The 14,661-nt window shown below is 42.9% G+C and overlaps 1 protein-coding gene and 1 pseudogene across 1 annotated transcript in view; one reads left to right on the top strand and one right to left on the bottom strand.

The window, feature by feature from the left end:
* The window catches only part of LOC141182832 (uncharacterized), a 618,372-nt gene that overhangs the window by 73,389 nt on the left and 530,322 nt on the right, over positions 1-14,661 (top strand). The window lies entirely within an intron of this gene.
* LOC141182848 (uncharacterized) overlaps positions 12,373-14,661 on the bottom strand; it is a 248,286-nt pseudogene continuing 245,997 nt past the window's right edge.

Genomic DNA, 14,661 nt, shown 5'->3' with positions numbered 1-14,661 from the left:
TATGAGCCCAAGCTTCTAGTTTACATAGATCCTCCTGTAATATAAAATTGTCCTCCTCAGAATTGATTACCCTGCAGAGTTTAGTGTCATCTGCAAATATTGAAATACTACTCTGTATGCCCACCACAAGGTCATTAATAAATATGTTAAAAAGAAGAGGGCCCAATACTGACCCCTGTGTTACCGCACTGTTAACTGAGACCCAGTCTGAGTATGTTCCATTAATAGGCACCCTTTGTTTCCTATCACTGAGCCAGTTATTAACCCACATACATATATTTTCCCCTATCCCCATTGTTCTCATTTTATGTATCAACCTTTTGTGTGGAACTGTATCAAAAGATTGTGAAAAGTCCATATACACAAAATCCACTGCATTTCCTTGGTCCAGTCCGGAACTTTCCTCCTCATAAAAACTGATCAGATTAGTTTGACAGGAACGGTCCCTCGTAAACCCATGTTGATATTGGGTCATGAGGTTATTCTTCTTCAGATACTCTAGTATAGCATCTCTTAGGAAACCCTCCAGGATTTTACCCACAGTAGAGGTTAAGCTTACTGGCCTAGAATTTCCAAGTTCAGTTTTTGTCCCCTTTTTGAATATTGGCACCACATTAGCTATACGCCAGTCCTGTGGTACAGACCCTGTTATTATGGAATCTTTCAAGATTAAAAATAATGGTCTATCTATGACATTACTTAATTCCTGCAGTACTCGCGGGTGTATCCCATCCGGGCCCGGGGATTTGTCAACTTTAGTGATTTTTAGACGCCGCCGTACTTCCTGCTGGGTTAAGCAAGTGACATTTAATGGAGAATTTTTGTCATCACTGATCATGTTTTCTGTCATGCGATTTTCTTGTGTAAATGCGGTTGAAAAAAAATCATTTAGCATATTGGCTTTTTGCTCATCCTCATCCACCATTTGACCCAGACTATTTTTATGGGGGCCAACACTATCATTTTTTAGTTTCTCACTATTTATGTAGTTAAAGAATATTTTGGGATTATTTTTACTTTCTCTGGCAATGAGTCTCCCTGTCTCAATCTTTGCTGCCTTGATTTGGTTTTTACAGAATTTATTTAATTTTCTGTATTTATTTAATACCTCATCACTACCTACTTGCTTTAGTTTTCTAAATGCTTTCTTTTTGTCACTTATTGCGCCCCTTACAGCTCTATTTAGCCATAGTGGTTTCCTCTTATTTTTAACATGTTTATTCCCATAGGGTATATACACTGTGTTCCAAATTATTATGCAAATAATATTTTCTCAGATTTTCCCAAATTACCTACAGTATATGAATTGCAGTCATTGTAATTTTCCAGTCAAATAACTATTAGAGTACAATTGAAATGTTTTTGTACAAACTGCCTATGATAATAGTATATTTAAAAAAAAATAAAATACTCAAACTGCACTCAAAATGCATGTTCCAAATTATTATGCACAGCAGAGTTTTCAACCTTTTCATTTTAATAAAGAACAAAAGAATGGTCATTTTTGCAATTATAAGCATTAGCAGGTTATTACAAACTGAAATCAAACAGTTTTCAACTCAAAACTTTATTCTAGGTAATGTTACATTTGCACATAGGACCCCTTGTCCGAAAGGAGCTTCTGAACTCTCTCGTCCATTGAATTTGTCAGGTTTTGGATGGTTTCTGCTACAATTGTTTTGCATGAGGAGAGAATACCCTCCCAGAGCTGTTGCTTAGATGTGAACTGCCTCCCGCCATCATAGACACTCCTTTTGATGATGCTCCAGAGGTTCTCAATGGGGTTGAGGTCAGGGGAGCATGGGGGCCACACCTTAAGCTTGACCCCTTTTATGCCCACTCCATCCTTCTGGACCATCGAACTGTTTTGTTCACCAATGAGTGCCGTGCAACGCTCGATGGTCCAGATGGATGGAGTGGAGGATGCTGGTTGATGGACACCCCATGCAAACACGGCTACGGCGCCAACAATGAGGAGGTGGAGTAATATTTTGGGCTGGAATCATGGGGAGAGAGATTGTCGACCCCTTTAGGATCCCTGAAGGGGTAAAGATGAACTCCATAATGTATGTTGAGTTTCTCAAACAGCACTTCCTGCCATGGTTCAAGAAGAAGAACCGTGCATTCCGCAGCAAGATCATTTTCATGCATGATAATGCACCGTCTCATGCTGCACATAACACATTTGCATCTCTGGCTGCTATGGGCATAAAAGGGGACAAACTTATGGTGTGGCCCCCATGCTCCCCTGACCTTAACCCCATTGAGAACCTCTGGAGCATCATCAAAAGGATTGTCTATATTGGCGGGAGGCAGTTCACATATAAGCAACAGCTCTGGGAGGGTATTCTGTCCTCATGCAAAACAATTGTAGCAGAAACCATCCAAAACCTGACAAATTCAATGGACGAGAGAGTTCAGAAGCTCCTTTCGGACAAGGGGTCCTATGTGCAAATGTAACATCACCTAGAATAAAGGTTTGAGTTGAAAACTGTTTGATTTCAGTTTTTAATAACCTGCTAATGCTTATAATTTCAAAAATGACCATTTTTTTGTCATTTTTGTTTATTAAAATGAAAAGGTTGAAAACTCTGCTGTGCATAATAATTTGGAACATGCATTTTGAGTGCAGTTTGAGTGTTTTATTATTTTAAAAATATCCTGTTATCATAGGCAGTTTGTACAAAAACCTTTCAATTGTACTCTAATAGTTATTTGACTGGAAAATTACAATGACTGCAATTCATATAGGTAATTTGGGAAAATCTGAGAAAATATTATTTGCATAATAATTTGGAACACAGTGTATTGTGCACAGGTCCTATTCAGGATGCTAATAAATGTCTCCCATTTGCTTTGTGTAGCTTTATGTCTCAGGATATCATCCCAGTTTATTGAACTAAGATCATCACTCAACCGTTGGAAATTTGCCTTCCTGAAGTTTAGTGTCCTTGTAACCCCTCTACTACACATCTTATTAAAGGATACATGAAAACTTATTATTTTGTGATCACTATTACCCAAGTGACCCCCAACTCGTATATTTGATATGCGGTCTGGCCTGTTAGTTAATATTAGGTCTAGCAGTGCCCCCCTTCTTGTTGGTTCCTGAAACAGTTGTGAAAGGTAATTGTCCCTCACAGTTGTCAAAAACCTATTACCTTTGCTGGAACTACAGGTTTCCGGTCCCCAATGTATTTCAGGGTAGTTGAAGTCTCCCCTAATAATGACTTCTCCTTGAGTTGCTGGTTCATCTATTTGCTTTCTAAGGATATTCTCTGCTGCTTCCATTATTTTTGGAGACTTATAACAAACCCCTATCAGTAATCTATTATTTTTTCCCCTCCCCTTATCTCCACCCACAGGGACTCTACATTTTCATTAGATTCACATATATTCTCACGTAAGATGGGTTTTAAGGATGATTTTACATATAAACACACACCCCCCTCGCTTGTTTGTACAGTCATTTCTGAACAGACTATAGCCCTGTAAATTAACTGCCCAGTCATGGCTCTCATCTAGCCATGTCTCAGATATCCCCACCATGTCATAATTATTTTCCAACAAAATTAATTCTAATTCCTCCATTTTGTTGGTGAGGCTTCTGGCATTAGTGTACATGCATTTTATGTATCTCTCTGTACCTATATTCCTTCTTACTATATCGACTGTTCTAACCCCACCCCCAATTTCTTTATTTGTGCCCAGGTCACTATCTGCACTCTCTTCCCCACCTATAAAATGCATACATTCCCCCCAATCCCTAGTTTAAACACTCCTCCAACCTTCTAGCCATTTTCCCCCCATCACAGCTGCACCCTTCCTATTGAGGTGCAGCCCGTCCCTAGCGTAGAACCTGTAGCCAACTGAGAAGTCGGCCCAGTTCTCCAGGAATCCAAACCCCTCCTTCCTACCCCAATTCCTGAGCCACTTATTTATCTCCCTAATCTCCCGTTGCCTCTCTGGCGTGGCACATGGTACAGGCAGTATTTCAGAGAATACCACCTTCAGCCTAATTCCCTGAAATCATATTTAAGGACCTTCCACCTACCTCTAACTTTGTCATGTGTGCCAATGTGCACCATGACTGCTGGGTCCTCACCAGCCCCTCCCAGTAATCTGTCAACCCGATCAGCGATGTGCCGGACTCGAGCGCCAGGTAGGCAGCAGACTATTCGACGATCCCGGTCTTTGTGACAGATTGCCCTATCTGTTCCCCTAATAATTAAGTCCCCCACTACCAGCACCTGCCTGGCCTGCCCTGCTCTCCTATTTCTCCCCTTACTGGAGCTGACACTCCTTGAGCGAATTGCCATGGACTTGGTCCATCCCCTGGTAAATCTACTTGTGGGCATAAATACATATTGGTCATCCTTGACTATGCTACATGGTGCCCTGAAGCGGTTCCTCTGAGAAACTCCTCTGTGAAAAGTATAGCGAGTTGGTACACGTTTTTTCCTGGACCGGATTACCGGGGGAGATCCTTACCGACCAAGGAACAGCCTTTATGAGTAAGGTGATGAGGCCCTGCAATAGACACAACTGAATACATCCGTGTACCATCCCAGATGGATGGCCTTGTAGAAAGGTTAAATAAAACATTGAAGAGTATGCCTAAGAAGGTCATAGAGAAGGACGGTCAAGACTGGGACTATCTCCTCCCGTATCTGTTGTTTTCTATCCAGAAGGTTCCACAAGCCTCGACTGGATTCTCTCCATTGGAACTTCTATATGGCCGACATCCAAGGGGTCTCCTTGATATAGCGAAGGATTCCTGGGAAGCCGAAGTCGTGCCCCACCGGAGCGTCATCGAGCATGTCACCCAAATGTAGGAGAGGATTGTGAAGTTGATGCTCATCATAAAGGACATCTCGTCCATGCACAAGAGGCTCAATCTAGGGTCTAGAACTGGTCAGCCAGGGTGAGGCAGTTCAGCCCTAGGGACTGAGTCCTCGTACTAATTCCCACAGTGGAAAGTAAGTTCTTGTCCAAATGGCAAGACCCCTATGAGGTGGTGGAGAAGCTTGGTGAAGGGAACTACAAGGTTCATCACAGATCTACCTCTCTGGACCTCATCTCTTTAATAACCAGAATCCCACAATGTCTGTCCCCTATTTCATCTTTCTTCTCTGCTAGATTCCTAAAACTTAATATGGATAAAACCGAATTTATCATCTCTCCACCATCTCACTCAACCCCCCCACCTGACCTATCTATCAAAGTCAATGACTACCCACTCTCCCCAGTCCCGCAAGCTCATGGCCTCGGGGTAACCCTTGACTCTAATCTCTCCTTCAAACCTCATATCCAAGCCCTTTCCACTAGTGATGGGTGAGCACTATAATGCTCGGGTACTCATTTTTCGAGTTGAGCAAATTGGAATGCTCGAGTGCTCGGACTGAGTAACGAGCCCAATGTAAGTCTATGGGAAACTCAAGCATTTTTCTGTCTGCAGAGGGCCTAAAAATGTCCCAAATTGATGGGAGCAGTGCTCAAATGATATGGGAACAGCATGGGGAAGAACCCTGGAAGCATTTCTGACTCCCAGGTCACTGCTGTCAACAGCGTTGTCAGAGGTATTACGCCACTTTTACAGACTCACAATAAAGCATACAAAAACGAAACCAAAATGAATTTTCCTGGGAAATAAGTTAAGGAACATCCTTTCCAGGGTAATGACTTGTATATAAGGCAAAATAAATAACCAAAAACAAAAATGCTCCTCCACACCTTGGGCTATGTTCACACATAGCGTTTTTCATGCTTGTTTGCACTTTTGCATTGCTTTCAACCAATACAAATGCATTCACCGGGAAATGTAATTTTACAACCTTATCTGGCCATGTGGTGTGTGACACATCATCACACAAATCCTGTTTCATTTATGATGGAGGGACTCTGAAAGTCACGAAGACTAATTTTATACGGCCATCAGGCGGCCCTTACTATTCTTAAAGGGCCAGCAGTCGGCTATGCTTTGTAGTTCCCATTATTAACGAGTGGGTCTCCTATACTGTTATTCCGTATGCAGTGACTGCAAGGTTTGCCAAAAATTTGGAAGCAAACCAATACCCCTTTGAAGAGACATAGACAAGGGTCTCAGTAAAAAAAAATGTTCCCATTACAAAGGAGCAGGTCTCCTATAGTGGTAATGCCCATGTTGTGACTGCAAGGGCTGCCAAAATTTGGGAAAAACCCCACTAACAATTTAAAGACACATACAGCTGGGCCACAGTAACGAGTACGACATGTTCCCATTAGAAAGGAGAGGGTCTGCTATTCAGATATAGGGTATGCAGTGAAGCAATGGCTGCCAAAAATTTGGAGGAACTCCGATGCCCCTTGCAAGAGACGTAGAGGTCGGAGGGCCTCCTGAAAACAATGGTGCCATTATTAGGAAGTGTGTCTCCCATAGTGTTTGCCTATGCAGTGAAGAAACGGCTGACAAAAATTTGGAGGAACTCCAATGCCCCTTGCAAGAGACGTAGATATGTTGATATGGCACATGTGGTGGTGATATGTTAGTAGAGGATGATGCGGAGAAGGAGGAGGACAAGAGCAAATAGACAAAATCAGGAAGCATATACCCATGTCTGGGTGCGAAGACAGAAGTGCATGGGAATAGAGTTAGACCTCCCAAAAAAAAAAGACACTGTATTTGAGTTTATGTTACGCTGCTATCATTCGGTGGTGTTGAGAAGTCTGGCCCAATCCAACCCTTGTTCATTTTTATATGAGTCAGCCTGTCAGCATTTTCAGTTGACTGGCGGATGCGCCTGTCGGTTATAATTCCACCAGTAGCACTAAAAACCCGCTCTGACAAAACGCTAGTGGCAGGGAATGCCAGGACCTCCAAGGCGGAGAGAGCCAGTTCATGCCACATGTCCAGCTTGGTTACCCAATAATTATAAGGCACAGAGGAATCACGGAGGACGTTGGTACGGTCGGCAAGGTACTCCCTCACCATCTTCTGAAACTTTTCCTTCCTTGGGAGAATACCGCACGCCTCATGGCCTGTGGGAGGGTCTGAGAAAACTGTCCAAGAACTTTGATAGTGTTCCCCTGCCTCTGCTGGATTGCATTTGTGTCTCTCTTGCCTGTACTCCTTTGTTGTCCAACGAACTGTGACCTCTGCCGCCAGAGTTTTCAGATGGGAATTTTTTAAATAATTCCGCAACAAGGGCCTTCTCGTACTGCCCCATTTTATTAGGCCTGTCCTGCAGGGGAATAAGAGACAGAAAGTTCTCCTTGTAGCATGGGTCTAGAAGTGTCACCAACCAGTAATGACTGTCATCCAAAATTTGGACTATGCGAGGGTTACGGGAAAGGCAGCGTAACATAAACTCAGCCATGTGTGCCAGACTGCAAAGAGGCAAGACTTCTGTATTCTCACCAAGAGGACGACTGACCATGCTCTCCTCCTCATCCTCTTCCTTCCTGTCCTCAGGCCATCCATGCTGAACAGACGGTATGACAGTTGTGCAGGTAGTACCATCTATAGCGCAGGAAACTAGCTACTGTTCTTCCTCCTCTTTCTCATTGTCACCCAATCCATGTTGGGATGAGATGAGAATGGACTGTGTGGAGTCACCCTGTATGGTTCCTTGCTCCATCTCATCGTGCTCCACCTGCAATGCATCCTCTTTAATTGTGAGCAGAGAGTATTTCAGAAGACAGAGAAGCGGGATGGTGATGCTAATTATGGCGTCATCGCCGCTCACCATCTTGGTGGAGTCCTCAAAGTTTTGGAGGATGGTACAAATGTCTGACATCCATGTCCACTCCTGAGGTCTTATCTGTGGAGTCTGACCTGAATACTGATAGCCTTGTGATGCTGGTAGTCAACAACTGCCCTCTTCTGCTCACAAATCCTTCCCAACATCTGCAATTTAGAGTTCAAATGCGTGGGGACATCGCAGATCAGTCGGTGAGTTGGAAGCTACAAACACTGCTGAAGCATGGCAAGGGCGGCGGAAGCAGTAGCTGACTTTCTAAAATGGGCACACAGGCGGCGTACTTTGACAAGCAGATCCGACAGATCCAGGTAGGTTTTGAGAAACCGCTGAAACACGAGATTAAGAACATGGGCCAGGCATGGTACGTGTGTGAGCTCGCCTCACCTCAGACCCGCTGTAGGGTCAGCGATGTCAGCCACAGATCTGCTTGCTTTTTAAGAGCTGTCCACACCTCTTCAGTCTTGTGCGGTTTGCCGAAGCAGTGCTGCACTGATTCCAGCTTGCAACTGATGTGGTCATTTCAGAGATGGAGGCTGAAGAGGAGGAGGTGCAGGAGCTGTAGAATGTGGGGGCAACCCTGACTGACCCGGGGCCCGCAATCCTCGGCGTCGGAAGGATGTGTTCCGTCCCAAGGTCCCACTGGGTCCCGGCTTCCACTATATTAACCCAGTGTGCCGTCAGCGAGATGTACTGTCCCTGCCCACAAGCACTTGTCCACGTGCCCGTGGTTAGGTTGACTTTCCCAGTAACTGCGTTGTTGAGGACATGGGTAATGTGGGACACGTGCTCGTGTAATGCGGGGATGGCACACCGGGAGAAAAAGTGGCGGCTGGGAACCGAGTACCAAGGGACGGCCGCTGCCATAAGGTTGCGGAAAGCTTCCCTCTCCACGAGCCAAAAAGGCAACATTTCGAGCGCAAGCAGTCGAGAAATGTGTGAATTTAGTAGTGTGGCCTGTGGAGCATTGGCTGTGTATTTGCGCTTGCGTTTCACGGACTGGGGTAGGGACAACTGGAAGCTGCACTGGGACAAGGAAGTGCTTGCTGTGCAAGACACGTGCAGGGCGGGAGGCATCTTGGCATGCGCCATGGACAGGGGATTGGCGTGCACGCACAACAGCGGAAGAAGCAGTGGTGTCACCCGCAGCCACTGTTTCTGGAACCTGGCTTTCGGCCCACTTAGTCGGGTGCTTTTCTGCCATGTGCCTGATCATGCTGGTGGTGGTCAGGCTGCTAGTTGAAGCTGGCCTGGCAGGTGGTGCAAATGGCCTTTTTGGGGTTATCTGCAGAGTCTTTAAAAAACAACCAGACTCGGGAAGACCTAACAGTTGTACTGGCAACTTCCGTCGTGTTGGCGTTATAAGGAACGCTTTCCCGCCTTGTCTCCAGCCACCACACTGCTTCTTCCTGCCTGTTGTGGTGCTACGCTTCCCTTCCGGTATGCTGCTGTCCTTGCTCAGAATGTCCCCCTGCCAGGTTGGGTCAGTTACTATATCATTTACCACCTTGTAGTCCACTTCCGCACCCTGGCCCTCCTCCTGACTTTCTGGCAATTGTGTCTCATCATCATCATCATCATCATCCACCTCTTGTGACAGTAATTGCACTTTCCCACTGTTGCCTTCGTGTGACCGTGGCTGCTCCAATATTTGGGCATCGCTACGCGCGTTCTCCTCTTGACTCGCTTGAAGATGGCCGGGCAAGAGGCCCGAATCTACAAATGGAAAAGTGAAAACAGCTCTTCTGAGTGTCCAAGTGTGGGATCAGTTGTCTCCGGGCACTCGGCATGGTGGGACGAAGGAGATTCAGGGTGAGGAATATGAGATCCAGACTCACGGCTACTGAGACTTGACCGTGTGGAAGACAGGGTGGTGGTGGTGGCAAAGAGACTGGAAGCATTATCTGCTATCCAACCAACAACTTTTTGACACTGCTCTGGCTTCAGTAGTGGTGTACTGTGGTCTCCTAGTAATTGGGACAGGAAGGTCGAGCGACAAGATGTGGGTGTTTGTTGTGGCACAATTTCAGCTTGCCCACTGCCACGTCCTCTGAATGCACCATCACCATCACGTCCACTTCCCCGTCCCTTGCCACGCACCTTGCCCATTTTAAATGGAGGACAATATTTTCCACGTTCACGAGAAATGGCTAATTTTGGAACGCAGTTATATGTGATATGTCTGACAAAGAACCACAGTTTTAAATAGCAGGCCTGTAATTTACTAATATTATTCTACACAGAGACCTAGTGTGAATAGCTTGACCAACACACTGCAACGAAATGGAAGGCAGAAATGGCCGATTTTGGAACACTGTTATAGGTGATGTCTGACAGAGAACCACGGTTTTAAATAGCAGGCCTGTAATTTACTAATATTATGCTACAGAGACCTAGTGTGAATAGCTTGACCAACATACTGCAATGAAATGGAAGGCAGAAATGGCTGATTTTGGAACACTGTTATAGGTGATGTCTGACAGAGAACTACAGTTTTAAATAGCAGGCCTGTAATTTACTAATACTATTCTTCACAGACACCTATTGTGAATAGCTTGACCGACACACTGCAACAGAATGGAAAAGGAGGCCAATATTTTCCACGTTCAGTTCAAATTTCTGGATTCTTATCGCTGTAATATGAAACAGATCTGGCTGTATTCTGCAGTGCTGCCAAGCAAATGGAGCAGAAAAATGGTGTACTCTGGATTGCTTTTTAAGCAAATAACCAGGATTAAGCTTAAAAAAAAAATTGCCCTTGCCCCTGATATCTGGGGCTATGTCTACAAATATCTGTAATTTTTACAGAAGCAGCAGACAGGACGTTCAATGGACCCTCATGCGCTATATGCACTGCAGTCTGCCACATACACTGCCTGCCTGCCTAACTCCTGCCTAGTACTGATTATATGCAGCTGGATTAGTCCTCAGAAGGACTGTTAGTTCAGTTGGATATATACTGTATATATGTTCTGGAATACCTATACTAACTATAAACAAGCAAATCTCTCCCTGTTTTAATTATATTAAAACAGTAAAACTACTGAGTACCGTGTTGGCAATATGACGGCCATATTGCTTCTATGGAATGTTCCTTGGAAAAAATATGAAACTACTGAGTCTCGTGTTGGGAAATCACTTGTAGATGAGGATCTGTTTGTAATAATGTGCAGTCATCGTATATTCAGGATAATTAAACTAGGAGAGTCACTGGTAGAGAAAGATTTGATTGTAATAATGTGCAGTCATCGTATGTTTAGGATAATTAAATTAAGAGAGATACTTGTAAAGAAGGATCTGGGTATAATAATCTGCCGTTATCGTATGCTCAGGGGAGTTAAACTAGGAGAGTCACTGGTAGAGAAGGATCTGGATTGTACTTGCACAAAACATATGAAATCACCTAATTTAATATTAATCCACGTCTTCTAAAGCCAACAAGATATTCTCATGTATTAAAAGAGGCATGAACTCGTGGGACAGGAACGTAACACTACTACATTACAAAGTGTTAGTGTAGCCTTATCTCGGATATGCAGTTCAGTTCTGGGTATCAGTTTATAATTAGGTGTCACTTTAAACACCACAGACAGTCCCAGTAACATTAGTAGTAAAGGATGGGGTAATATAGAGGAAACACGCACCATGTCATCTGCCAGTGACAATTAGAGACACTGTAAAGCAAAAAGCGGCATTTTGACATTAGTAAGGCTATCTTTGTATTAAAGAGCTTTAAAGGGCTGGATATGGTCATCAGAAACCTTAAGAGTGTCATACACGTATTTTCCAGGTAAATGGAGAGTTTGGAGTATTTTCATTTTTTAACTAATCGATTGGGTAGAATACAATTTTTTGGCTGATTTGGACTGTCATATATGGAGTTATGCAGATCAAAGGCTGGGGAAATCGAATCACTGCCTGCACCACCCGCTGTGAACAGTTAATTAAAGCAGGTTATCTGATGGAGAGCAGACATGGAGTCTTTATACAGAGTAATGAACAGGTAGCTGTCACTGTTGGATAACTATTTGGACCATCAGATGTGTCCCTGTATGGCTCCACTGGCACATGAGTATTAAATGCAGAAGCTGGGGCTTTCATCTTGTGCAGTCATTCTGCCTGTACTGCGTAGATGGGAGAATGTAGAACAATATTTTAAGGTTTTTTATATTATAAATCTAGTTTTACAGAATCCATGGATATATCCATGATCGGGGAGCAGATTTGCACCTTTGGGTAAAATTGCAAAAGTTTTGGTAACTGGCAATCCACAGGAGCGCAATATCTCCCCGAATTATGAATAGATAACTTTTCATGTGTGGTATGTATACATGACGGCCATATTGTTTCTATGGAATGTTCCTTGGAAAAATATATGACCCACATCAGAAATGAGGGATAAAACTGGATTAGAATCAAATCTTATAAGCCGTCTCCTTCTTACCTCAGCGGAAAAGGGAGTGAGGGATCTGATGAGACCCATTATAATATCTCTTCTACCGTATATCAAGGTCAGACCCCGAAGAACCACATGCGTATGGCCATTCAGTACCACAACCTTTTCGGTGGCATCTTCCCCGCAAAGAAATCTCATGGTCCAGTCATGTAAGGTTTATTCATTCTTTTTATTAGACTGTTTTTTTTATGTATGACTTTTTGTAATTGCTCGATTTGTAACTTTTTTAAGCATTGTGCTACTTTTGGATATTAAATCTAACATTTAATATGTTTATTTTTCGTTGCTTTAACGTACCCACAATCTTGAGAGAGAAAATAGCTTGGTTGTGTTACTAGGTAGCCAGAGTGAAAGTAGTGAACTGCTCAGGAACTTGGGAAAGCTGGATGTGCATATGTCCCAGTGTGTTGCCAAGTAAAGGCGACTTGCTGGCGTTGTAAAACTGCAACTGGTGGCAGTGGATGGTGCCCAGGGCGGTAGTCGTTGGAAAAATGCTGCTTCTCCACGCACTGGCACCTCACAAACAAGCAGTGTCCCAGTCCATATGTAGTGTGCTGTGAAGTTTGCTTTGCAATCACTTGTAGGCCAGAGGCTTCCACTGTGTCCACGTCCTTAGGTCCAGGATTGGTGGCAGCGTTAGTGGTTTTCATGACACGGACTAATGGAAAATTCGCTCATCTCTATTTCCTAATCATCATTTAGTGCTGAAAATTGTTTCTCTTTCTCTTCTAAAACTGTGAATTTAAGTTGACTGTAACTGTTGGATTTTTTTTCTTGTAAAATCTGTCAAAATTATTTTAATAAACAAGGAAATGACTATATCGCTACATGAGTTTTTAGATGATGAAGAAGATATGATTCCCGGGAATAACATTTCCCACATTCTAAACATAAAAATGGTTTCTCCCCTGTATGAGATCTCTGATGTTCAACAAGTTTTGAATTCAAACTATAATATTTCCCACATTCTGGACATGAATATGGCTTCTCTCCTGTGTGAATTCTCTGATGTTTAAGAAGATCTGATTTCTGCCTAAAACATTTCCCACATTCTGGACATGAATATGGCTTCTCCCCTGTGTGAATTCTCTGATGTTTACGAAGATCCGGTTTCTGGATAAAACATTTCCCACATTCTGGACATGAATATGGCTTCTCTCCAGTGTGAATTCTTAGATGTTTATGAAGATCTGGTTTCTGCCTAAAACATTTCCCACATTCTGAACACGAATATGGCTTCTCCCCTGTGTGAAGTCTCTGATGTTTAAGAAGATCTGATTTGTAGTTAAAATATTTCCCGCATTCTGGACATGAATATGGCTTCTCTCCTGTGTGAATTCTTTGATGTTTATGAAGATCTGGTTTTTGCCTAAAACATTTCCCACATTCTGAACACGAATATGGCTTCTCCCCTGTGTGAATTCTTTGATGTGTAAGCAAATTTGACATATGGTAAAAACATTTCCCACATTCTGAACACGAATATGGCTTCTCTCCTGTGTGAATTCGTTGATGCATAAGGAAATGTGATTTCTGGTTGAAACATTTCCCACATTCTGGACATGAATATGGCTTCTCTCCTATGTGAATTCTTTGATGTTTATGAAGATCTGGTTTCTGCCTAAAACATTTCCCACATTCTGAGCACGAATATGGCCTCTCCCCTGTGTGAATTCTTTGATGTGTAAGCAAATTTGACGTATGGTAAAAACATTTCCCACATTCTGAACACGAATATGGCTTCTCCCCTGTGTGAATTCTTTGATGTTTAAGAAGGTCTTGTCTCTGGATAAAACATTTCCCACATTCTGAACATGAAAACGGCTTTTCTCCTGTGTGAATTCTCTGATGTGTAAGCAATTTAGATTTATGTTCAAAACATTTCCCACATTCTGAACAGGAAAATGATTTTTTCCCTATGGGAATTATTTGATGTTCGACATCCCTTCTCTGGCTTTCATTTTGCTTAACAGTCTGTGATGAATCCAAGTAGATGACGGATTGAAAAGGCTCAGATGATTGATTTCTGCTCTGAAGGGCTGGAGGTATAGCTGGAATAATGGCACGCTTTTCATGGGTATCTGGTTTGACACCACAGTCATCTGCCAAGAATAAAACTGATTTTATTATTTTTTAATATCAATGCCTTATATTTTATAACATTTCTCTATACATAATTCTATACAAATCAAAGTATAATGAAACTATGACCTAAGCCAATCTTGAGCCATCTGTTCACAAATCCCATGGTACTGAACCCCTAACATCCAAGCGACAAACATAATACATACAGGCAGAAACGTTTGAGGTGATAAAGGGAGGATTAAAAATAAGCTTTATTACATTACAATCTACAGCAACAGAGAAAAATATACGCCATAAAAACATGTAAGATGGGGTATTCACATCTCTGAGAAACTATCCCAATATGTAGTGAGTGTAATAATAATTATATAAGCAAATATCTCC

This window comes from Phyllobates terribilis, unplaced genomic scaffold (assembly GCF_046119375.1).
Source record: "Phyllobates terribilis strain yellow unplaced genomic scaffold, ASM4611937v1 Scaffold_36__1_contigs__length_13169755, whole genome shotgun sequence".
Lineage (NCBI taxonomy): Eukaryota > Metazoa > Chordata > Amphibia > Anura > Dendrobatidae > Phyllobates > Phyllobates terribilis.
The sequence above is the reverse complement of the archived record's forward strand: the minus strand, read 5'-3'. Positions and strand labels throughout refer to the sequence as shown.